This window comes from Stigmatopora nigra, chromosome 6, assembly GCF_051989575.1.
Source record: "Stigmatopora nigra isolate UIUO_SnigA chromosome 6, RoL_Snig_1.1, whole genome shotgun sequence".
NCBI classification, from domain to species: Eukaryota; Metazoa; Chordata; class Actinopteri; order Syngnathiformes; family Syngnathidae; genus Stigmatopora; species Stigmatopora nigra.
The window spans coordinates 185,667-212,676 of NC_135513.1; the positions used below are offsets into that span (position 1 = coordinate 185,667).

The window sequence follows — 27,010 nt, forward strand, 5'->3', positions numbered from 1 at the left end:
AATTCAAGTAAGTTTTTCATTTGGCATCATTCTAAGTGATAGAAATTAAGTTATAGTGAAAATTATGATACTTGGCCAAAACGTGATTTTCAGCGCATGAAACGCACGTTAAGGCAATAAAAACTGAAATGTCCCCCTGCTGCGAAACAAACTGTCGGAGACACATAGTTACTGTGTATATAGTGTAAAATAGTCCAATTCAAGTAAGTTTTGCATTTAGCATCTTTCTAAGTGATAGAAATTAAGTTATAGTGAAAACTATGATACTTGGCCAAAACGTGATTTTCAGCGCATGAAACGCACGTTAAGGCAATAAAAACTGAAATGTTCCCCTGCTGCGAAACAAACTGTCAGAGACACACAGTTACTGTGTATATAGTGTATTATTGTCCAATTCAAGTAAGTTTTTCATTTGGCATCATTCTAAGTGATAGAAATTAAGTTATAGTGAAAATTATGATACTTGGCCAAAACGTGATTTTCAGCGCATGAAACGCACGTTAAGGCAATAAAAACTGAAATGTTCCCCTGCTGCGAAACAAACTGCCAGAGGCAAATAGTTACTGTGTCTATAGTGTAAAATCATCCAATTCAAGTAAGTATTGCATTTAGCATCATTCTAAGTGCTAGAAATTAAGTTATAGTGAAAACTATGATACTTGGCCAAAACGTGATTTTCAGCGCATGAAACGCACGTTAAGGCAATAAAAACTGAAATGTTCCCCTGCTGCGAAACAAACTGTCAGAGGCACATAGTTACTGTGTCTATAGTGTAAAATCATCCAATTCAAGTAAGTATTGCATTTAGCATCATTCTAAGTGCTAGAAATTAAGTTATAGTGAAAACTATGATACTTGGCCAAAACGTATAGTGTAAAATCATCCAATTCAAGTAAGTATTGCATTTAGCATCATTCTAAGTGCTAGAAATTAAGTTATAGTGAAAACTATGATACTTGGCCAAAACGTGATTTTCAGCGCATGAAACGCACGTTAAGGCAATAAAAACTGAAATGTTCCCCTGCTGCGAAACAAACTGTCAGAGACACATAGTTACTGTGTATATAGTGTATTATTGTCCAATTCAAGTAAGTTTTTCATTTGGCATCATTCTAAGTAATAGAAATTAAGTTATAGTGAAAATTATGATACTTGGCCAAAACGTGATTTTCAGCGCATGAAACGCACGTTAAGGCAATAAAAATTGAAATGTTCCCCTGCTGCGAAACAAACTGCCAGAGGCACATAGTTACTGTGGCTATAGTGTAAAATCATCCAATTCAAGTAAGTATTGCATTTAGCATCATTCTAAGTGCTAGAAATTAAGTTATAGTGAAAACTATGATACTTGGCCAAAACGTGATTTTCAGCGCATGAAACGCACGTTAAGGCAATAAAAACTGAAATGTTCCCCTGCTGCGAAACAAACTGTCAGAGGCACATAGTTACTGTGTCTATAGTGTAAAATCATCCAATTCAAGTAAGTATTGCATTTAGCATCATTCTAAGTGCTAGAAATTAAGTTATAGTGAAAACTATGATACTTGGCCAAAACGTGATTTTCAGCGCATGAAACGCACGTTAAGGCAATAAAAACTGAAATGTTCCCCCGCTGCGAAACAAACTGTCAGTGACACATAGTTACTGTGTATATAGTGTATAATCATCCAAATTAAGTAGGTTTTTCATTTGATATCTTTCTAAGTGATGAAAGTTAGGGTTAGGGTTAGGTTAAGTTATAGTGAAAACTATGATACTTGGCCAAAACATGATTTTCAGCGCATGAAACGCACATTAGGGCAAAAAAACTGAAATGTTTGTTAGGTCTGAAAATACAACTTCAGGAGCAGGCTAAGAAAGAGTGAGATAAATTTAAATAGAAAATATGTATGACCAGACTGCAAAGTGGACAGAGAGTTCCTACAGTGGGCTCCTGTTCACTGCGATGTTACTGCAACTCTAGTCGAATGACCAGTGAGTGTGTCTTAAATACAGGCAAAACTGACAGTTGTCCCTAAGACTTTGGACAGATACGTTTCAGTCATTTGCAGGGCAACAAGTAATTGATTAGTGTCGGGCCTGGAATCTGTAGTCAATGGTTTCCAGACGTAGGGTGTTCTTCGCTGTTCCTACCCTGGGGAATACCGCCATCATGATTTTGGAGGAGACTGACCAGTGTTTGTATTAGAGGGGGACATCCGAGCCCCAAACTGAATCATGGGGGAAGAAATCAAAGCTCCGTCGTTGACGCCTGGTGGGTAGATGTGGGTTGGCGTCGACAGTTGGAATCGAGTCTGCTGTTAGAACGTACGTGTGGTCGGATGCAGATGTAGGGACACAGACCCCAGTTGTATTGGTGGGGATGATCATATACAGTTGCCATTCGCAGAGCCACCATATTTGGTCCAGTACTGTCCATGATTGGGAAGGAATGTGTCTGATCTCGGCGCACCTGGTGACGTGAACTTGGTCCAAAGGGGTCTTCGGATCCGGTCCGCTGAAGTTGAAACAGGATGGATAACAGTCTGTTCGGTTGTTGCACTGGACATACGTTGCGGTATTGACTGTAGCTGCTAATGGTACTGCGACCATGGTATGTAGGCGGTCGAGCTTTGCTGGAAGGATTCTCTCAGATTACCCAGGATACAGTTGTAGGTGAGGTTGGCGAGTTCTTCGTTCTGTCGGTTGGACCATAGCTGTGGTTGGGCTACGGCAGTAGGCATGAGGGAACAGACATAACAACTCATTGGTTGTGGCGCGGGCTGTGAGTGCGGTGTATCTGTACCAACTGTTCCTCATCATCAGGTTGTAGTCGTTTTGTTCCTGTGTTTGGACATGGGCGAGAATCAGGTGTATCTACTCAGGCTTAGGTGTTCCTGCCGGACGGATTTTGAGTAGGCGTGTGGCGGATGGTTGTACGAAGGGGTTCACACCAATCACTTTGGGGACCATGGCTGGACTAGTAGTGCGGATGGTGATAGTAAAGAGGGGGCCTTTTCCTGGTCGGTCCGGTCGGAGGCATAGGTTGATGCAGCCTTTTTTTTGGATATTGGTCGTAAGGTCTAGCATATGTTTACCATCTTTGATGGTGGTGGCTAACTTGGTGAAGTTAGCGGTCATGGTGGTAGCTTCTTTGGAAAGGGGCCATGTGATGGTTTTGTAGCCTGTATGGAGGAGGACCTGGTCCAAGGTGTCTGGCCAGACCACTCAGACTCTGGGAGCTTGTAGGTACCAATAAAAATAACTGGAGTCAGTCCTGTGTAATCCCAAGTGAGTATGCTGTAGGCTGAGCAAAGGGACTTGAACGACGATTGGTGTCTTGGTTGATGAGATGCAGATCTGGGGGCCCCTGATCGTTTCCTGAACCAGCTAGTGGGGCATTCTCCTCCAGTGGGAGTGTACCAAGGTTCTGGTACGTTCCCCCCATGTGGTTGAACACAGAGCGGTGATGATGATGGCCAAAATCACACGGTGAGGTCCGTCCCAACGTGGAGAAGACCAGCACTTTCTTTTTATCACCTTGACGAGTACCAGGTCTCCTGGGGACAGGACCTCCTCTGTGGGAGACAGAGAAGATGTCGGCAGATTATTTTGCATTCATCACAGTTTTCTTTCTTGGAACATTTTGCATAACCACTTAGTGAGGGATTCTGTTTCTCTTTTCTCTTCTACCACCAGATCTTTTTCCCACATTGTTCAGTGGAAGGGTCTGTCTTTCACTGCCTCAAATGGTGTGCATCCCTGTGCTGTTGGAATGATTCTCATGTACGTTTCTACCAGGCTCAGGCATTCTTGCCATGGTTTTCCTGTATCTTCCATGGTTTTTCTGAGTCTGAGTTTTACTGTTCTAATGGTTTGTTCGACGAGTCCAGCACTTTGGTTCAGTTTGATGAAATCCATGTTCAGAAGCTCGAAGGGATATGTTCCTGTTTGCCTTGTTCCATGCTTGGGTCGTTCATTGCCTTGAGAGTTGTGTCTACAGCAGTTTAGACAGTTTCTGCAAAAAAAATGAAGTAAGTTTGGAGACCTCTGGGAACATGCATTGTTTGTTGTACTGTACTGATCATCCCTTCTGTTGAGACATGGCTCCTCCCATGGCTCAATTTGGCAATTACTTCAAACAATGATCGTGGGACGCATGGCTAGTTTTCTACTGCATAGAGTCCGTTCTTGTGTTGAGTGGCTCCTTTTGTTTCCCATTGCAGTTTCTCTTTTTCTGGGGCATGATTTTGCATTTCTCTTAGGAATTCAGCAGGGATTGGGCTGTGTCTTTCCACCGTCACGTCTTGTTCTAGGAATAGTCTACATGCCTCTGTCAGTGCCACTATTTCTGCGGCTTGTGCAGACCAGTCGCCGGGGAGTCGTCCTGTCTTGAGGTTGTCTTTTTGAGTCACCACGGCATATACGTTGTGTTTTTCTCCATCCAGGGTTTTTGATGATGATCCATCCCCATAGGCAATGTGTCCGGGGGGCAATGGGTTGTCCATTAGGTCATTATGCATATACGTGGTTAATTATAATTCGTTGAGTGGTAAAGAATATGACATATTTTACTCATTCTTTTTAGTATAGCTGTTTCATTTTGATATCATATTTTACTCATTCTTTTTAGTATAGCTGTTTCATTTTGATATCATATTTTACTCATTCTTTTTAGTATAGCTGTTTCATTTTGATATCACATTTTACTCATTCCTTTTGTTGTGGCGGTCTTGTTTTAGAGTCGCCACTGGTTCCCAACTCAAATACAATATGAACAGAAGGATGGGTCTGAGACTCCTCAACTATAATGTTAACAAAAGGCTCTTCCTGAGATTCTTATTTCAAGGTGGGATCCACACTGATAAGAGACCAGATGGAGGACTTCAAAGGGCAGAGGAACAAAGAGCAGGGCGGAGGGTCGGGACTTTATAGGACCAGCGGAGACAGAGGTCTGGATGATGTGGATTCAAGGCTGGAAGATGTGGAGCCCAGAGAAACCCCCCCTCACAGCAGCCCTGGACCAGCCCACATCTCATTATTAATCAGCGAATGAATATGCATTTTTGTTGGACTATAACTGGGCAAACGCGGGTTTGGACAATGTCTTTTCCATCCTCCGCTTTGGGACATCAACACTCAGCGGGCTTATTCTATGGGAGGGAGACCCGGAGCTCTGTATGAATCAAATTGAATGGAATAAATCATCTGTGGATAAACTCGCTCAACCCTGGTTTGTCTCCTCCGATGCTGAACACGCTCCATTGTTAGACTGGAGACTACAGAGTTAAGGAATTGGAGTCAGGTAAAATATTTATAGTCTAACAGTTTTGGTGACCCAGTCCGTGAGTCGGTTGCGTAGACAGATAGGGGTTAAGGCCGATAACTCCGTCCGTGAACCAGGGAGGAGACTGCGTAGACATATGGGTTAAGGCCCGCCGCGGACTCTAAAACACGTCGGCGAACGTGGAGTCGCGGTTATCGAAACACGTCAACGAACGTTGGAATAAATAAAAGTTAAACACGTCAGCGAACGTGGGAATAAGGAAAAGTTAAAACACGTCAGCGAACGTGGGAATAAGGAAAAGTTAACCACGTCAGCGAACGTGAGGGAGCGCCGGCGAGCGTGAGACCTTTCTCTTGGGACTTCTCCGACAGGCGCCTCATCAACTGAAAGGTAAGCAGAATACCTATTACTGAAACGTTAAAATTCTGCTATTGGATTTTTAAATCATGGAGAAGTGACTATAGAAAGGGGATATCGGGAATAGGAGATTCCGAAAAGGTTGTAATATACCTAGAGTCGGAATTAATGACGATCCCAGAACGGTCGTTTTGAGATAGAGAAAACGGTCGTATGAAACAAAGGAACAAGAGATTCCGGAAAGAGTTGTATGCAGGAGTTATTTTAAAGTCTTCAGCAGGGAAACGACTGGGTCCACAGATGTTTGATTCCTAGAATTGATTCTAAAAAAAAAAAAAAAAAAAGTAACAATCATTCCTAGAATTGAACATACTAAAATTCCAAATTTATCCGGAGACTTGATCTAGATTGAATTGGTGAAAATGGAAGGATGTGAGAGTGCGGGAGAATGTGGAGAATGGAATGAATTGACAATTTTGTATGCAGATGTGGAAGCACAGGTTCTGAGTGGTGTTCAAGTTAAAAAAACAACCAAAAATAAGACGCGAGTTGGTGAAACAATTTAGTACTTTAAAAGAAAATGTACATTTTGTAGGTCAAAAGCATGAATGGAATATGAATAACTTGTCCATTGCTTTGCGGAAAGTAGAGCATGACGTCACAGCTAAGGAGGTGGAACTCCGAAGGAGAAAAGAGGAGGTGTGGAGGTGGAGGCGGGGGTCGATACTGAGAAAGGAGGAGGAGTTGAAACAGCATAGATTGGCAATACACAACCTGGTAATTGCGTCAATAGCTTTGGCTGCGGTGAGGGCCCCCACCTAGATCGAACCAACTTTGACTCTTGTACCTTCAGCGCCTCCACTGAATAATAAAGCTCCATTAAAACCTCACGGTATACCCATACAAGCACCAATAGTGACTTTAGGTGGACGATTGATCCTTGACGTTGAGAATGAGGAGGAAGCTATGTCCTCCGAGGCAAAAGGCCTCATAGGAAAAGCATGTAATCTCGAACACGCGAAAGATAGGACAGAACGATCCTGAGTTGACTTGACTGACCGAGAGGACAATGATGAAAAAGAAATGACCAAAGGGACTCGACAGAAAAATGAAATAAAGAAAGGTAGGAAAAAAGGAAAAGATGACTTGACTGACAATCTTATACTGTTTGAGGACGCGAATCGACAATCAGACTATAACTCAGATAATGATTCAGACATTGCAGGTGAACAGGAGAATGAGAGTGTGGACATGTATAAACAGGCTCTACCAGATTTGGGATCTCATTACGCCCTTCGCCCACGTAACAATGGGGCAAAAGAGACACCAGACAAGACTGCCGCGCCAAAACCAAAGCCCAGCGCAAAGCGGGTACAAGCTACATCTGGCGGTATGTATCCCCTCCGCCCTCAGGGAGCAGAAATGATATTTGAACCTCTTGGTCTTAGAGATGTGGCTACATTGGCTGACCAACTCCCTCCAATGGCAAATGGAGGAAGTACATGGCTGATGAAGTTTTTGGCCCTAATGAGCGGACAGAATTGTGCGCTTGGTGACATGAGACAGGCCATATCAGCTTCCTGCTCTCATCATCAATTACAAATGATAGAGGAGGAAGCAGAAACTATCAGGTACCCACACGAAACCCCATTGTCCCAGGTATCGGGCGCCTTATTTACGGCAATTAAAAATACCTTCCCAAGATCCCATGACATGGCTCCAACCGTGTTTCCATACATCGATGGAGTGGGAGGTCCGGTACACTATGAAAAGTGCATAAATGCCTGGATAGATAGTACCGGCCGACACCCATCGGGCAGATTAGATAATATCCTCTTATTCCGAACAGCTGTTGTCGAGGGTCTTCCAGAACCTGTGAAAAAGGAGTTGAAAAAGGACCCTGACTTGTTGACTGGTGATGAACCAAGGTTTAAACGTCACCTGTCTCACCATTGTAAGATGTATGATAACGAGAAGGTAAAAGAAAAAGCCGAGTCGCTAAATATGAATTCTGCTCTGGTAAAATTACAACTTTCCAAATTTTATAGTGAATCCAAAAAATCTAAACAGGAAAAGACAAACCAATCTGCCCAGATGTTCCAGGGCCATGGTCGGGCTCGAGATGGTGGTCAGTTCCATGATGGATACGGTGGTCGCAGGGGTGGTTTCTCTGGTGGCCGGGGAAAAGGGTACTCGAGACCGGGCCAACAAGACAACTGTTTTACATGTGGCCGTCCTGGACACTGGAGACATGAGTGTCCCAGTCAGTAGATGTGGGTTGGCGTCGACAGTTGGAATCGAGTCTGCTGTTAGAACGTACGTGTGGTCGGATGCAGATGTAGGGACACAGACCCCAGTTGTATTGGTGGGGATGATCATATACACTTGCCATTCGCAGAGCCACCATATTTGGTCCAGTACTGTCCATGATTGGGAAGGAATGTGTCTGATCTCGGCGCACCTGGTGACGTGAACTTGGTCCAAAGGGGTCTTCGGATCCGGTCCGCTGAAGTTGAAACAGGATGGATAACAGTCTGTTCGGTTGTTGCACTGGACATACGTTGCGGTATTGACTGTAGCTGCTAATGGTACTGCGACCATGGTATGTAGGCGGTCGAGCTTTGCTGGAAGGATTCTCTCAGATTACCCAGGATACAGTTGTAGGTGAGGTTGGCGAGTTCTTCGTTCTGTCGGTTGGACCATAGCTGTGGTTGGGCTGTGGCAGTAGGCATGAGGGAACAGACATAACAACTCATTGGTTGTGGCGCGGGCTGTGAGTGCGGTGTATCTGTACCAACTGTTCCTCATCATCAGGTTGTAGTCGTTTTCTTCCTGTGTTTGGACATGGGCGAGAATAAGGTGTATCTACTCAGGCTTAGGTGTTCCTGCCGGACGGATTTTGAGTAGGCGTGTGGCGGATGGTTGTACGAAGGGGTTCACACCAATCACTTTGGGGACCATGGCTGGACTAGTAGTGCGGATGGTGATAGTAAAGAGGGGGCCTTTTCCTGGTCGGTCCGGTCGGAGGCATAGGTTGATGCAGCCTTTTTGTTGGATATTGGTCGTAAGGTCTAGCATATGTTTACCATCTTTGATGGTGGTGGCTAACTTGGTGAAGTTAGCGGTCATGGTGGTAGCTTCTTTGGAAAGGGGCCATGTGATGGTTTTGTAGCCTGTATGGAGGAGGACCTGGTCCAAGGTGTCTGGCCAGACCACTCAGACTCTGGGAGCTTGTAGGTACCAATAAAAATAACTGGAGTCAGTCCTGTGTAATCCCAAGTGAGTAAACTGTAGGCTGAGCAAAGGGACTTGAACGACGATTGGTGTCTTGGTTGATGGGATGCAGATCTGGGGGCCCCTGATCGTTTCCTGAACAAGCTAGTGGGGCATTCTCCTCCAGTGGGAGTGTACCAAGGTTCTGGTACGTTCCCCCCATGTGGTTGAACACAGAGCGGTGATGATGATGGCCAAAATCACACGGTGAGGTCCGTCCCAACGTGGAGAAGACCAGCACTTTCTTTTTATCACCTTGACGAGTACCAGGTCTCCTGGGGACAGGACCTCCTCTGTGGGAGACAGAGAAGATGTCGGCAGATTATTTTGCATTCATCACAGTTTTGTTTCTTGGAACATTTTGCATAACCACTTAGTGAGGGATTCTGTTTCTCTTTTCTCTTCTACCACCAGATCTTTTTCCCACATTGTTCAGTGGAAGGGTCTGTCTTTCACTGCCTCAAATGGTGTGCATCCCTGTGCTGTTGGAATGATTCTCATGTACGTTTCTACCAGGCTCAGGCATTCTTGCCATCGTTTTCCTGTATCTTCCATGGTTTTTCTGAGTCTGAGTTTTACTGTTCTAATGGTTTGTTTGACGAGTCCAGCACTTTGGTTCAGTTTGATGAAATCCATGTTCAGAAGCTCGAAGGGATATGTTCCTGTTTGCCTTGTTCCATGCTTGGGTCGTTCATTGCCTTGAGAGTTGTGTCTACAGCAGTTCAGACAGTTCCTGCCAAAAAAATTGAAGTTTGGAGACCTCTGGGAACATGCATTGTTTGTTGTACTGTACTGATCATCCCTCCTGTTGAGACATGGCTACTCCCATGGCTCAATTTGGCAATTACTTCAAACAATGATCGTGTCACGCATGGCTTGTTTTCTACTGCATAGAGTCCGTTCTTGTGTTGAGTGGCTCCTTCTGTTTCCCATTGCAGTTTCTCTTTTTCCGGGGAATGATTTTGCATTTCTCTTAGGAATTCAGCAGGGATTGGGCTGTGTCTTTCCACCGTCACGTCTTGTTCTAGGAATAGTCTACATGCCTCTGTCAGTGCCACTATTTCTGCGGCTTGTGCAGACCAGTCGCCGGGGAGTCGTCCTGTCTTGAGGTTGTCTCTTTGAGTCACCACGGCATATACGTTGTGTTTTTCTCCATCCAGGGTTTTTGATGATGATCCATCCCCATAGGCAATGTGTCCGGGGGCAATGGGTTGTCCATTAGGTCAGTTGCATATACGTGGTTAATTATGATTCGTTGAGTGGGCAACTGTGAGAATTGGTTTAACCACTTGTCGTCCGGTCTCCCATGAACTTCAGGGTGACATGTAATGGCCATGTTTGTTGTTCCTGCCCTGGTGCTGCTGGGCAGATATCTTCAGACTGTTCTCTTAGACTTTCAGCTACCTTGGCAGAATCATTCCCGACAATGTCGAGAGAGTAGAAGCTGTTAGATGTGGTGGTGTGGAAGATATTTTTGGTCTGTAATTCCCTGGGTCGGAGGCCATTTTGGGTGGCCACTAGGCTTAGCCCAAGCTGGACCATGATATCTCGTCCCGGTAACTCTCCGATTTTCATTTTGCATTCTGACAATAAACCGATTCCTTTTGTTGCTTTCTGACCCATATTAATCACCTACTTAATAGTTTAAACAACAATTATTTTCTAAATTACCCGAAAGTGATCTCTACTTTGTGATTAACCCAATATCTCTGAACACACAAAGACCAAAGTCCCTGACTTTGTCTTAGTTAAGTCCCTGACTCTATTAACAGACCAAGACTATAAAGCCCTTGCTAATTATTGTTCTACTTTCATTGGTCCCGGACCAATTGGTTTATTACCAGACTGCAAAGTGGACAGTGAGAGTTCCTACAGTAGGGTCCTGTTCAACGCGATGTTCCTGCAACTCTAGTCGAATGACCAGTGTGTGTGTCTCAAATACAGGAAAAACTGACAGTTGTCACTAGGACTTTTGACAGATACATTTCAGTCATTTGCAGGGCAAAAAGTAATTGATCAGTGTCGGACAGTTGAGTATTTGTGCTGACATGTCACCCCAATCACAAGACTAAGATTGTTTATTCAGTCAGACAGTTGGGTGTTTATGCTGACATGTCAGCCATAAGGATGACTATGATGCTGTTATACTCACAAAAACTTACACAATATGAACAAGCATTTGCAAAGATACTTTGTCTATTCTCACATGTCCCCCTGCTGCCAAACAAACTGTCAGAGACACATAGTTACTGTGTATAAAGTGAAAAATCGTCCAATTCAAGTAAGTTATCCATTTGGATCATTCTCAAGCTAGAAATTAAGTTATAATGAAAACAATCCTACTTGGCCAAAACGTGATTTTCAGGGCATGAAAAGTACATTAAGGCAATAAAAACTGAAAAGTTCCCCTGCTGCCAAACAAACTGTCAGAGACAGAGTTACTGTGTATGTAGTGAAAAATCGTCCAATTCAAGTAAGTTTTTTATTTGGCATCGTTCAAAGTGATAGAAATTAAGTTACAATGAAAACTATCATACTTGGCCAAAGCGTGATTATCAGGCCATGAAAAGCACATTAAGGCAATAAAAACTGAAACGTTCCCCTGCTGCCAAACACACTGTCACAGACACATAGTTCCTGTGTATATAGTGTAAAATCGTCCAATTCAAGTAAGTCATTCATTGGCATCATTCCAGGTGATTCTGGAGCTATTTCCCACCATAAACAGTGTCCAAAGCAGGCATTTTGCGATTAAAATAGTGGTTGTATTAGAACCAGGCCCAGGCGGTTCTGGTTGGTGTTTTTACCCAGAAATTGTGTCGAATGTTGATAAGGATGTATTTTTGATTATTCTGTATAAAAATAATCATCTAGGGATGTTCAGTAGTTCTGTTATGCCCGAATCAATGACCTCAATTTGGGCACTTTATTTACAAGTGGTGGTTTTTAAGAACCAGGCCCAGTCGGTTCTGGTTGGTGCTTTATCCATTGTGTGGGTAGATGTATTTTCACTATTCTGTCTAAAAATAAAGATCCAGGACAGTTCTGGGGCTATTTCCCACCATAAATAGTGTCCAAAACATGCATTTTGCGATACAAAATAGTGGTTGCATTATAACAGGGTCCAGTCGGTTCTGGTGGGTGTTTGTATACGGAACTTGTGTCCAATTATGATGGGGATGTATACTTGACTATTTTGTATAGAAATAATCATCTAGCGATGTTCAGAAGTTCTGTTATGCCCGACTGAATTACTTTCATTTGGTCACTTTATTCACAAGTGGTGGTTTAGAAACAGGCCCAGTCGGTTTTGGTTGGTGCTTTTACCCAGAATTTGTGTGTATTGTGTGAGTGGATGTATTTTCACTATTTTGTATAACAATAAAGATCCAGGATGGTTCTGGAGCTATTTCCCACCACAAAAAGTGTCCAAAACAGGCATTTTGCGATTAAAATAGTGGTCGTATTAGAACCGGGCCCAGTCGGTTCTGGTTGCCGCTTTTACCCAGATTTAGTGTCAATTGTGTGGATGGATGCATTTTCACTATTATGTGTAAAATTAAAGATGCAGGGATGTTTTGGGAATATTTCCCACCGTCAATAGTGTCCAAAACATTTTGCGATAAAAATAGTGGTTGTATTAGAACAAGGCCCAATCGGTTCTGGTTGGTGTATTTACCCAGAATTTGTGTTGGTTGAGTAGGTGGATGTAGTTTCACTATTTTCTATAAAAATAATGTTTCCCACCATAAACATTGTCCAAAACAGGCATTTTGCGATTAAAATAGTGGTCGTATTAGAACCGGGCCCAGTCGGTTCTGGTTGCCGCTTTTACCCAGATTTAGTGTCAATTGTGTGGATGGATGCATTTTCACTATTATGTGTAAAATTAAAGACGCAGGGATGTTTTGGGAATATTTCCCACCGTCAATAGTGTCCAAAACATTTTGCGATAAAAATAGTGGTTGTATTAGAACAAGGCCCAATCGGTTCTGGTTGGTGTATTTACCCAGAATTTGTGTTGATTGAGTAGGTAGATGTAGTTTCACTATTTTCTATAAAAATAATGTTTCCCACCATAAACATTGTCCAAAACAGGCATTTTGCGATTAAAATAGTGGTCGTATTAGAACCGGGCCCAGTCGGTTCTGGTTAGTGCTTCTACCCATAATTAGTGTTGAATGTGTAGATGGATGTATGTTCACTATTCTGTGTAAAAATAATGATCCAGGATGGTTCTGGAGCTATTTTCCCACCATAAACAGTGTCCAAAACAGGCATTCTGCGATTAAAATAGTGGTTGTATTAGAACCAGGCCCAGTCTGTTCTGGTTGGTGAATTTACCCGAATAATTGTATCCATTGACGATGGGGATGTATTTTTGATTATTATGTATAAAAATAATCATCTAGGGCAGGGGTGGCCAACCCGCGGCTCGCGAGCCGCATGCGGCTCTTTGCCCGGTTTCATGCGGCTCTTACGTCCATATCAAAGTTTGTATTTGTGTTTTATTTTTTTTTGCGTGTGCGCTTCGCTTGAGTTCAATACGGTATTTTCGTCCAATGCGCATGTGCTTGGGATGAAAATACCTCAAAGTTTCCCAGTAGGAGCAAGGTCATTTGAGTAAACGTTTTTAACAGAGTGGGAGAGCTCCCGTGAACCAGAAGCGACAATGAACGGCGTCGCGCACACAAAAAGTATCCCAAAGATCGAGCGTCGGCTGAAAAAGCCACACCCCGTGCGAGGCAGACCAAGGCGAGAGTGCTCAGCCGGGAGCAGCCAATAGGAGAGCGAGGTGTACACCCACGTGGTGGGCGCGCTAGTTCGCCCACCACGTGGGTGTACACCTCGCTCTCCTATTGGCTGCTCCCGGCTGAGCACTCTCGCCTTGGTCTGCCTCGCATGAACATTGTGTGTGCACTGTCTCACACAGACAAACTCTCAGTTCAACCAAGTCCACAAACAAAAATATAATAATTTACAATAGCGTTTTTCTTTTTCTATGCATGTTACTTAGTGGGACTTCTGTCATAAAATCAGCGCCTATTTTTGCGCAACATTCGCTCCTTGTGAGCTGTCATTTATTATGAATGGCTTTTAACTAGCGAAAAGCCATTCATAATAAATGACAGCTCACAAGGAGCGAATGTTGCGCAAAAATAGGCGCTGATTTTATGACAGAAGTCCCACTAAGTAACATGCATAGAAAAAGAAAAACGCTATTGTAAATTATTATATTTTTGTTTGTGGACTTGGTTGAACTGAGAGTTTGTTTGTGTGAGACAGTGCACACACAATGTTCATTGTTGATAATGACTGGCCTGTGCTGTTAGTACTGTAGGAGTCAATTTATGTCATTACTATGCTGGTGTGTGACATTTACAATAAATCTGTGTGATGTGGCTCTTTGCGGTAACACAGTAAAAAATGTGGCTCTTTGCGGTAACACGGTAAAAAATGTGGCTCTTGGTCTCTGACTGGTTGGCCACCCCTGATCTAGGGATCTTCAGAAGTTCTGTTATTCCCGAATCAATGACCTCCATTTGGGCACATTATTGACGGAGCTCACGACCATGATCCAGTGTGTGGCTCGGATGTGTCCCTCAAACACAAATACTGGTCAGTCTCATCCAAAATCGTAATGGCTCAGTTCCCTTGAGTGGGAGCGGCAAGGAACGCCCTGCATTTGAAGACCATTGAAGGCAGGTTCCGGGCCTGTGTCGGCGCATCAGTCAGGCTGGGTAGCCGCTATGGCCCAGGTGATTTGCCAGGGCTGCCCTGCTCTTGACGGAGTGGCCACCCAGCGGGGCTGTGTGTGTTTCATGGTGGGAGACTCGTGCTGCCCCTTCATCCCTGCCGGCATGTCCTGCTCGGTCCATGATGCCCTGCAGGCTATTAGGAACATGCAGAGAGCTGTGACCGGAGATCCGGTTCCACAACGAGGATGGCTTGACTGGTTCTTCTCTGGCTCATGGAAACAGCCACTTCAATATTTCGATATTTTCACAGACACAAAAGGAGGGAATTGTGGGATGGACTGGCTAACTGGCTTAATAATTGTTTATTCTTGTCGCACCATGTGGTCATACTGGTTTAACTTTGTTTTTTAAGATCGTAGAATGCAAGGTAGACTAGCCAAACTGGTTTTACAATTGAATTAAAAGATGGTGGAATGTAAGAAAGACTAACTAGTTGGCCTTGCAATTGTTTGTTCGCCTCGAGAAATATAAGAAAGGCTGGCTAACAGGGTTTGCAATTTTTTCCTTGTATTGTGCGATGAAAAGAGGTTCAACTTCAGGAGTAACTGTCACTCTCCAGGTCATCTAGGGTCAAGTGCACACTTGAAAACTTTCATATTCGACCAAAACGTGCTTATCAGCACATAAAAAGCACATTTGGTGGTACGCGGGAAGAACGGCAGCAGACAAAAAGGCTATTTAGAAAGGTATCACCACTACGCAGAAGAACGTCGGCTACTCTGCCCTCACTGGAAGACATTGCCAGCCCTCGTTACCTCAGCAGAGCCAGGGACATGATCAGGGACCCATGCCACCCTGGTCACAATCGGTTCCAGCTGCTGCTCTCTGGCAGACAGACGCTGTAAGTTTCCCACATCCGTTGGGACTCTAAACTTGGGGTAACACAACACAATCCCTTCTGTGTAATAACTTCGGGTGAGGTAATATGAATAGACATTAGGTACAAGGTGATCTGACACCTACATGCTGAATGAAGGTAAGTGAAAGACAGTGAGAGGTAAGTGATCCACTCAAGGGGTGGTGATGCAATGTATCCATAAAGGCAGAATTGTAAATTAAGAGTCTGGAGTCATAACTTGTAAAACTGTGTAAAACTGTCAGAGACACAAATGTCTCTCTATACATAGTGTAATATCATCAAATTTTATAATTTAATAAGTTTTTCATTTGGCATCATTCTAATGGCTAGATATTAAGTTATAATGAAAACTATGATACTTGGCCAAAACGTGATTTTCAGCGCATGAAACGCACGTTAAGCCAATAAAAACTGAAATGTTCCCCTGCTGCGAAACAAACTGTCAGAGACACATAGTTACTGTGTATATAGTGTATAATTGTCCAATTCAAGTAAGTTTTTCATTTGGCATCATTCTAAGTGATATAAATTAAGTTATAGTGAAAATTATGATACTTGGCCAAAACGTGATTTTCAGCGCATGAAACGCACGTTAAGGCAATAAAAACTGAAATGTTCCCCTGCTGCGAAACAAACTGTCAGAGACACATAGTTACTGTGTATATAGTGTATTATTGTCCAATTCAAGTAAGTTTTTCATTTGGCATCATTCTAAGTGATAGAAATTAAGTTATAGTGAAAATTATGATACTTGGCCAAAACGTGATTTTCAGCGCATGAAACGCACGTTAAGGCAATAAAAACTGAAATGTTCCCCTGCTGCGAAACAAACTGCCAGAGGCACATAGTTACTGTGTCTATAGTGTAAAATCATCCAATTCAAGTAAGTATTGCATTTAGCATCATTCTAAGTGCTAGAAATTAAGTTATAGTGAAAACTATGATACTTGGCCAAAACGTGATTTTCAGCGCATGAAACCCACGTTAAGGCAATAAAAACTGAAATGTTCCCCTGCTGCGAAACAAACTGTCAGAGGCACATAGTTACTGTGTCTATAGTGTAAAATCATCCAATTCAAGTAAGTATTGCATTTAGCATCATTCTAAGTGCTAGAAATTAAGTTATAGTGAAAACTATGATACTTGGCCAAAACGTGATTTTCAGCGCATGAAACGCACGTTAAGGCAATAAAAACTGAAATGTTCCCCTGCTGCGAAACATACACTCAGAGGCACATAGTTACTGTGTATATAGTGTATAATTGTCCAATTCAAGTAAGTTTTTCATTTTGCATCATTCTAAGTGCTAGAAATTAAGTTATAGTGAAAACTATGATACTTGGCCAAAACGTGATTTTCAGCGCATGAAATGCACATTAAGGCAATAAAAACTGAAATGTTCCCCCGCTGCGAAACAAACTGTCAGTGACACATAGTTACTGTGTATATAGTGTATAATCATCCAAATTAAGTAGGTTTTTCATTTGATATCATTCTAAGTGATGAAAGTTAGGGTTAGGGTTAGGGTTAGGTTAAGTTATAGTGAAAACTATGATACTTGGCCAAAACATGATTTTCAGCGCATGAAACGCACATTAGGGCAAAAAAACTGAAATGTTTGTTAGGTCTGAATGTCAGGTTTAAGACCATATACATTCAATAATATCGGAGCAGAGGAAACACACAGCCAGTCGTGATGAGAATTTTAACCACTTCATATGAAGGAGGACGCCAGTGTAGCCAGAGCAGAAAGATAGTCTATCTTCCTGAATGACCGTTAGGAATTCCTGGCGACTCCCTACAAACAACCTGGTTTTATTAGCACAGGATCATGTGACACAGACAAACGTAAGGCGTGGAAATACACAAATGGGGGTTTGAAAGAGATAGCACCCCACTAACTAAAAGAGGTAGTGACGAGAGTCACCACTAGATGGTGCAAAATTCTATTCCAGTGACTACACTATGTAAACTAAAATACATAATAATAAGCATAAAATACATTCATACTTCACATTTCCCCCCTTTAGTAACTTTGAAAGAATTTTCATTTAACATCAATTTATATCCCTCCTACTAAGGTACTAGAATATAAACATCATTAACAGTTACTTATCAAAGAGTATGGGAAACAATAAAGTCATATGTGAAGGCACTTGTGAAAAATGTGAGGTAGCTATAAGAAAACAATAAAATAATTTGTGAAGGCACAGGTGAAAAACGTGAGGTAGTTCTAAGGTTATATAAGAAAATAATAAAATCATTTGTGAAGGCACAGGTGAAAAAACGTGAGGTAGTTATAAGGTTATATAAGAAAATCCCTCTGTGTCCCTCTTTATGAGCGAACACAGTTTTGAAGTTAAAACGTGTACAATTTCCCGGATGACTCAACATACCGTTACTCCTCGTATTTCAAAATGGTGGGAGAATCTTCATTGCGGCATGTCATGCGGTGATACTGTATGTCGCTGTAAGCTACCAGCGTATGCTGGATAGTATTTCGAACCACAGTTTTCATACAAGGAATTATACACATTGAAAAAATACAGAAGAGTAACATAATTGCAAGTAATGGTGTTAAAAATTTAAGCAGAATCGCGAACCACGACCCGGATATTAACCATGACCAAAGTGATGCACCTATGGCTGAGTGATCCTGGGCCATGGCGTTGGCCAAGGCTTTCATTTCCGCTATTGCATGAGTAATGTTACCTTCGTCACCGGTTTCATCTGGGATGAAAGTACAACAGTGTTCTCCGACTATGGCGCACACACCTCCATCCTTGGCTGTTATCAAATCCAAGACCATACGGTCTTGGAGCTCCATTTCTCTAAGGGCTTGTAATTCATCTGCTATGCCCTGTAGAGCCTTGATAGTTTGGTTAATAAACAGTCCCATCCGATAATTCAATGTTTCTACACGGAGCATAACTTTACCCACTCCAATCTGTGGAAGTAGTGACAGTATGACTTTCTCGGAGGTGGACCATAATTTGTGATCATCAGGGACATCACTACCCCAAATTGAATCATGTGGTTTAAATTGTACAGGTGTAAATCTCTTATGTCTTACTGATATTTTCACTCCCCTTAAAAGGAATGCATTTTGAACCATCTGCACCATTGCACAGCGACCATTCCATGCTGTGGGCAAACCCAAATATACTGTATACCCACACATCCAATACCCATCCTCTTGGGGATCAGTGCCCATTACATCAGGGAGAGTGTAATAGTCCCTGCAGGTGGCACCTGGGGGCGCTCCTGTGGCATTGAACTGATCTTTGTTAGTGGTGTTTCGCGTGCATGGGGTAATTACCTGACTGCAGTACTTCATGGGGACTTCTCCTACTGGTCTGGACCTACCCCAGAATGTCATATTACTAGCGAAACACACTGCCTTAAAATTACGTGGGTATGGGATGTTGTTTAACATGACTAGATCTGTCCAATTATAGTTCAAAAGCTTTGTGAATTTTCTACCTGTTAAAGGTGGTACAGTGGCATCAACCTCGAGAACCACAGATCTTAATACACCTTCTAGGTACCGTGATCTCAGTATGTCGGGATACCATAGAGGTGTGTAGGTGTCATAGGTATAAGGGTCGATTGCCTTGGGATACACTGGTGGGGTACCTGCGGAATAAGGCATACGGCTGCACACATAACAACTTTCTTTCACACCAGTTTGTTTCTTCTGAAATACCATGAAATTATACCACATATTTTCTTCAAAATGATTTTTTGGATTGTTCTTTTCATACCACTTCACTCTTTTTTGCGACAGTAGCATGGGACCATCTCGATTTCCTGCTCGAGTCTCAGTGGGCAGGGCATCCAGCCACGCCCAAGTTGCGGCTGATAGTAGAGTCGCTGTGATGAGGGTGGCGGCAGCTTTCATTTTGGTTTCTGCGCGGGAATGCAAAGTCTACGAAATGTCAAAGTTAAAACGGGGGGCGTTTGGGGCAGGTGAGCAGACGTCTGATGATGTTCCACGGACAAGGGTTTTGATACCGTCCGGCTTGCAGTCTACTCACAGTCCCCTATGTTTCGAACCACCTTGACCTGAGATTGGTGAATCCACGTAGACCTCTCAGCAATCTTTACCGCTGTAGGGGTGGTGAGTTGGACCACAAACGGACCTTCCCAGCGCGCAGAAGACCAGGATTTCCTTTTTATGGCTCGGATCAGGATTTGGTCACCCGGCTTCACCACCTCCTGCAAGGGGGACAAAGGGGATAATGGCAGCTTACATGTATCTTGGACGAGTTTCTCTCTAAACATCTTTACCATCCACTCTGTGAGTGGATCCGCCTCGCCCTTTGCTTCTTGCCATGGTTCACCTTCCCATAGGGGGAGTTGGAATGGTCTTCCATGAACTATTTCGAAAGGTGTTAATCCCGAGCTAGTTGGTACTATCCGCATATAAGTTTTAACAATTGGTAGGCATTCTGGCCATGGCTTTTTTGTTTCTTCCATGGTTTTCTTAAGTCTTAATTTTATCGTACCATTTGTTCTCTCTACCAGTCCTGCACTCTGCGGATGGTATGAGCAGTGGTTTTTTAAACTTATTCCTAGATGGTTTGCCATTTGTTGGACTATGCTGTTAACAAAATGAGCGCCATTATCGCTCCAGATAATTCTGGGGATCCCATGTTCTGGGATTATGTGTTTACAGATGGCTTTCGCCACCGTTAATGCATCTGGTGATCTGGCTGGGACTATCTCAGTCCATTTAGAGAATGAGTCAATCAAGACTAAGCAGTATTTATAGTGGTTGCTTTTGGATAATTCAATAAAATCCATGTGTATAATTTCAAAAGGGTACGTACCTTTTGGGCATTGGCCCCGTTTGGGTCTGAGGTTACCTTGCACGTTATGTCTGCAACAAATTAAGCAGTTCCTACAAAAATTTTTAAAGTAGGTATTTAGACCTGTTGGCACATGGAACACACGCTGTACCATGTCCATCATCCCCCCTGTTGAGACATGAGATTTCCCATGGCTCAGTTTTGCTACCATTTGGAATAAATTCTTTGGTAAGCATGGTAGGCCTTTTGTTGTGTATAGACCCTCGGCAGACTGTTCTGCACCTTCATCTATCCATGCCTCTTTTTCTTTTTGTGGTGCAATGTTTTGCATATCAATTAATACTGTTTTTGGGATTGACTCATTCTTTTGTTGTTGTGTGTACTGTGCAGTAAATGTTTGTGCTGCTTCTTTAGCTGCTGTATCTGCTCTGGCATTCCCTTTACTAATTCTGTCGTTGCCTCTAGTATGTGCCTTACATTTGCATACAGCTATATGGCTGGGAAGTAGTACTGCATTAAGCATTTGTTTTAGCAGTTCAGCATGTTCTACTGATTTGCCTGTAGATGTTTTCATCCCTCTCCTCTTCCATTGTGCAGCAAATACATGTAGAGTTGAGTGTGCGTATTGGCTGTCTGTATAAATTGTGACTTTTTTACTTTTAAACAATGTGCATGCTTTTGTTAACGCTATAATTTCTGCAGCTTGAGCTGAGAGATTGGATGGCAGTTTTTCTGCACATAAGACTTCGTTGTCTGTGACGACTGCGAATCCTACTTGATTTTTTCCTTGTTCTGATTTGGATGCTGATCCATCTACATATACATAGGTGCTGTCTGGAATAGGAGTGTCTTTAAGATCTGGTCTAGGTTTACAGCTTTCGCTGGTCCTTTCATCACATTGGTGTGGATCTCCGTCTTCTTCAGTTGGTATCAGCGTTGCTGGGTTCAAGGTATTGCATCGCTTGATGGTGAGATGGGGTTGCGATAACAGTGTAGCTGTTATGGCTAGGTGTCTTGCTGGTGACAGAAATGACATTTTAGTTTGTGTTATCAGCAGATCCACTTCATGGGGGACTAGGAGTGTGAGTGGATGGAACAGCACAAGTTCAGCTGTCATCTGGACGGCTAACGCTGCTGCACATACTGCTCGTACACACGAAGGTAGAGCAGCTGCAACTGGGTCCAGTCGTTTTGAGTAGAACGCTACTGGTCTCATCTTTGTTCCATATGGTTGTAATAACACTGATGTCATGAAAGTCTCTTTGCAAGTCACCGTTTGGGTGAATGGTTTCTCGTAGTCAGGAAGTGCTAGGACTCCTGATTCCAAAATTTGCTGTTTCACTTCTAGGAATGTTCGATTCCCTTCTTCAGTCCATGTTACTGGATCCCTCATTGTCATCTCAGTAGCATAAATCATGCTTAGCAGTGGCTGAGTTAGCTCTGCATAATTTGGAATCCAGCTCCGACAGTAGTTAGTTAGGCCTAAGAAGGCCATCATTTGCTTTTTTGTCTGCGGTTTCGGACATTGTTGGATAGCTTCTCGTCTTCCATCTGTTAGCTGTCTTCCTTCCTGTGAGACCCGATGTCCCAGGAAGGTGACTGACTCCTGGCAGTACTGCAGTTTTGTCAGTGACGCCTTGTTGCCAGTTCGCTCTAGATGCTTGAATAATCTGATGGATTCTTCTTTATTCTCTTCTTCTGTGGGACTGGCTACCAGTATATCGTCTACATATACTAGGATCTGTGTGGTGTCTTTATGTTCATGTTGACTGATGCATGCTGCGATCTCTTGTGAGAATATTGTAGGGCTATCACAGAACCCTTGTGGCAGCCTTGTGTATGTGTATTTGATTCCCTCAAACGTGAAACCAAACCAGCCTTGGGCCGTTTTGTGTAATGGAATAGAGAAAAATGCATTGCTTAGGTCAATTACTGTAAAGAATTTTTGATGTGGTTTTAGCTCATTCAAGAGTGTATGTGGGTCTGGAACACATGGTGCTCTTGTTTGCACTGCTGTATTGACCTGTCTTAAATCTTGGACCAATCTCCATTTACCCGTCTCTGCTTTCTTCACGGGAAAGATGGGAGTGTTGCATTCGCTTGTTGGACTTTCAATTAGAATGCCTGCTTCGAGCATTTCTTTAATTACTGGTCTGATGCCATCTATAGCATCTGGTTTGAGGGCATATTGTTTGGCTCTTGGTCGGAATGATGTCTTGGGTTGAATTCGTACCTCTTTTGCTGTGTTCATTTTTCCTACGTCTGCTTTTGATTTGGCCCACAGTGTACTTGGGACTGTAGGGAAGTCTTCAGCTTGTAGGAGTATGTAATATTGTCACGCAGTCAAATGTGTTCTTGGATTCGCTCGAGTCATCCACTTCAACTTCTGCCTTGTGACTGTCCCATATGAGGTGTTTGTTAGTATGCTGATTGTGGGAGTCTGATGCGACCACAACTCCTCACTTCTGCTCTCCAAGAATTCCACCATGCATCCCAGGTCCTTCCAGGGCCTGTGAGGTTTCCTCTTTATGGACACATGGGGCGTTATATCAAACTGTAGCAGCTTTTTTACTTGAGGTGGCAAGTCCACCGTGGCGGCTGCGTCTCCATCTGCTGTTGAGTACAGGTACTCCAATCTAACTGGTTGTGGTCCCAGTCGCTCGAATTGTTTAACAAATCCCGTTCTAGCTTTCCCAAATTTTACAGTGATGTGTAATGGCCAGTGAGTTTGTTCTTGTCCATCCACATGTTCAACTTTGGATTTCAAATGTTTGACTACAGATGAGGGCTCTTGTGTTGTTAAATCCAGGGAGTAAAACGTATGAGGCTCCTCTTGACCTTCAACCACTTGAATCCCTGCTTCCTCCCACCTGTGGACTGGTTTCATGCCATCGTCTGTGGGAATAAGGCTAATTTCTAATTTACGGAGAAGATCTCTTCCCAAGAGGTTCACAGGACAGTTCTTACTCAGGACGAATTTTGCTTCATGGTTTCGCCCATTTTCATCTGTTACACTTATTTTTCTTGACTTCCTCAACAGCTCCGTGTGTCCTCCTGCCCCTATCACAGTGATCCACTCCTTTCCTGGTATCAATCCGGGTACTTTGTCTTTGATAACTGATTTATCTGCTCCAGTGTCGCACAAAAATTTTACTGGTATTTGTGTTTGTCCTACCAGTAGGGTGTAGAATGGTTTGCTATCTCTTTCCCATAGGGTGGACATGATTTCGGTTAAGTCTAACACTTCTGCTGGCGAGCAGGGGGTTTCTTCGTCCTCCCTATCGCTTTCTTCCGTTTCCTCTTCAGTGTCAGGCTTCCGTTCCTCTTTCTTCTGGCGTCATTCTCGATATTCACTTTCAACGTTGTACGGTGGGGGTCTTTTTCTTCCCTTGAGTTGAGCTTTGCAGTCTCGAATAAAGTGTCCTTTTTTTCCACACTTGTAACACCTGTCTTCTTCATTTGCTCTTTTTTGTGGGTCATGTCCTCCTCGACCTCTTCCCCTCCCACGTCCTCGATGGTAAAACACTTGTGATGAGTCTTGGTTCACCAACGAGGCCATGGCTTGGGTCAGAGCATTAACTCCTGAGCTTGCCTGTTTTTGGCGGTGTCTCTCCTCAGCATGAATCACCCACTCCATGAGTTGATTCATGGGCGAGGTTCGGTATGTGATACAGTATTTTTGTACGAAACCTTTGATTTCGGGCAGGAGCCCTTCCAGAAATGTTTGTCTTAGTTGGGCTTGGTACACCCCTTGCTCATTCTGGTCTTCTGGAATCCCACTATGGGTTTTGAAAACTTCCTCAAATCTTGCTCTAAATTTATGGACTCCTTCTCCTGGTTCTTGTCTTGTGGCCCTGATTTTATCATAACATGGCGTTGGGCGCCAGGTCTCTCGCACTCGGGCCAGGACTCCTTCTACTGACTGCGTTAGGTCATCTGAGTCGTGTGGGTGAACTTTCCCTTGTTTATCTCTTTCATCAAAATTTCCTCTCACTCTGGAAAAGTTGTGTCTCAGACTTATGATGAACGCTCTTTTTGTCTCTGCTCCGTTCAGGTGGAAGGTTTGTCTCAGTTGTTCAAAATTATTAGACCATTCAGTCGGGTTCTTGGTCGGGTCTCCCAGCCCTCTGCATGCTTCAGTGTAATCAGACTCAGTCCATGGACGGTGGACGAGAATGGTTCTACTTTGATCTCCATTCACCTGAAAATGTGGATTTGCTACTTCAACCATAGGATATATCTGACCTGGTGGTGCCCATTGTGGTGGGTAGGAGTGAGGCTCTTGGAACGCCACCAGTGAAGGGTAGAGTTGTCCTTCTTCCCTTCTTTCTCTTTGTGCTCTCGTCTGCATCTGTGGGGAGACAATCGAACCCAAGTGATTTTGGTTCATACCTGTAGTGGCATTTACATGCTCAGGGTCCTCTTCTCCGACTCCATCTTGGGGTAGTTTTCCATGCCATATGCTTTGTTCCTTGAGATGTGTGAAAGGAGTGGGAGGAAGACTGGGTGACTCCCTTTTTTCTGTCCGTACCAGGGGTGTTTGGAATGTTGGGTGAGGAGTGTCTGCATCTGTGTAGGGGGGCTGGTCGTAAAGTGGGCTTCTTGCTGTTGTTTCATCCAAGGGCCTAACAACCACGGCGGCCATTGTATTTCTTTGTGTGGCCTTCTTGATTTTCTTTTCAGTTCTTTGTTCTTCTCATTTAGTAGCTTGTTCAATCCAAACTTGAATATCTTCTAGCTGCTTACATATTTTTTCTTGCTTTTTCCCTTTGTTTACAGCTTTTTTTTACTTCTAAATTCCTTTGAATAGTTTGCAAAGGTTCCACTAACAATTTCCCCCCCCAACCATGTGCTTGGTTCTTCTTGATCCATTCTTCTATATGGGCGCAATTGTCAGGAAAATGTCTTTGCATGAATTTCACATCAGCTGGATATTCTTTACTATTCCCAGAGCCCATTCTGGATCAAACAATGGTCAAATGTTACTCTATTAATATATTTCTTTAGGATTTTTAGGATTTTAGGGTTTTTAGGGACGTCCCAACTAATTTATTATCTTTTTTTTTTTAAATAACGTTATTATCCTATTTATCCGTCTACGTCGACTTTGTAACAATTATTCTTTTATTTCGCAAGGCCTGCGCGCGTCACGGCGTACTTCCGTTTTTATTATATCTCGATATAATGATTACTTTTTATTTAGCGCTTTTTACTCATCGAGTGCATTATTTTTGGAAGGTTTCCCTTATTTTGAACAATCTCCAAAAATCCTTTACGAGGGATTTTTTCACCCCCTAGCCAAGCCGCGTCACCAGCTCGTCTTACGAACGTCACCTATGGCCGAAGTGCGCATTCGCCGCATATCTTGTGTATTACCTCTATTTTTTGACATACATACTCCCCAACGATATGCAAATATTTCCTATTTATGGAACGTTTTTCTTCGACTTTTTCACGATTGGAAAAACGGGATTTTCGCCAGACTTGTTATATATAAATTTTTAAATGCACTTACCGTCTGTCTGTCTCCTCTTTTCTCCGGCCCGGTTCCTTTCTTCAAACGGGCCGCGATCGACCGAAATGCCCCCTCTTTCAAAGTAAGAGGGCTGACGTCAGTAATTCTTGGCCTTCAGTCCACCGCGGTGCGGTCCGAGAAATTCAGAAATGAATCTCCGGGGTTTTCGGCACCAGAAAATGTCAGGTTTAAGACCATATACATTCAATAATATCGGAGCAGAGGAAACACACAGCCAGTCGTGATGAGAATTTTAACCACTTCATATGAAGGAGGACGCCAGTGTAGCCAGAGCAGAAAGATAGTCTATCTTCCTGAATGACCGTTAGGAATTCCTGGCGACTCCCTACAAACAACCTGGTTTTATTAGCACAGGATCATGTGACACAGACAAACGTAAGGCGTGGAAATACACAAATGGGGGTTTGAAAGAGATAGCACCCCACTAACTAAAAGAGGTAGTGACGAGAGTCACCACTAGATGGTGCAAAATTCTATTCCAGTGACTACACTATGTAAACTAAAATACATAATAATAAGCATAAAATACATTCATACTTCACACTGAAAATACAACTTCAGGAGCAGGCTAAGAAAGAGTGAGATAAATTTAAATAGAAAATATGTATGACCAGACTGCAAAGTGGACAGAGAGTTCCTACAGTGGGCTCCTGTTCACTGCGATGTTACTGCAACTCTAGTCGAATGACCAGTGAGTGTGTCTTAAATACAGGCAAAACTGACAGTTGTCCCTAAGACTTTGGACAGATACGTTTCAGTCATTTGCAGGGCAACAAGTAATTGATTAGTGTCGGGCCTGGAATCTGTAGTCAATGGTTTCCAGACGTAGGGTGTTCTTCGCTGTTCCTACCCTGGGGAATACCGCCATCATGATTTTGGAGGAGACTGACCAGTGTTTGTATTAGAGGGGGACATCCGAGCCCCAAACTGAATCATGGGGGAAGAAATCAAAGCTCCGTCGTTGACGCCTGGTGGGTAGATGTGGGTTGGCGTCGACAGTTGGAATCGAGTCTGCTGTTAGAACGTACGTGTGGTCGGATGCAGATGTAGGGACACAGACCCCAGTTGTATTGGTGGGGATGATCATATACACTTGCCATTCGCAGAGCCACCATATTTGGTCCAGTACTGTCCATGATTGGGAAGGAA

General features: G+C 43.2%; 1 pseudogene; it reads right to left on the minus strand.

The window, feature by feature from the left end:
• The window catches only part of LOC144197727 (titin-like), a 165,541-nt pseudogene extending 140,761 nt beyond the window's left edge, over window positions 1-24,780 (minus strand).
• Between the last annotated feature and the right edge of the window lie 2,230 nt (window positions 24,781-27,010).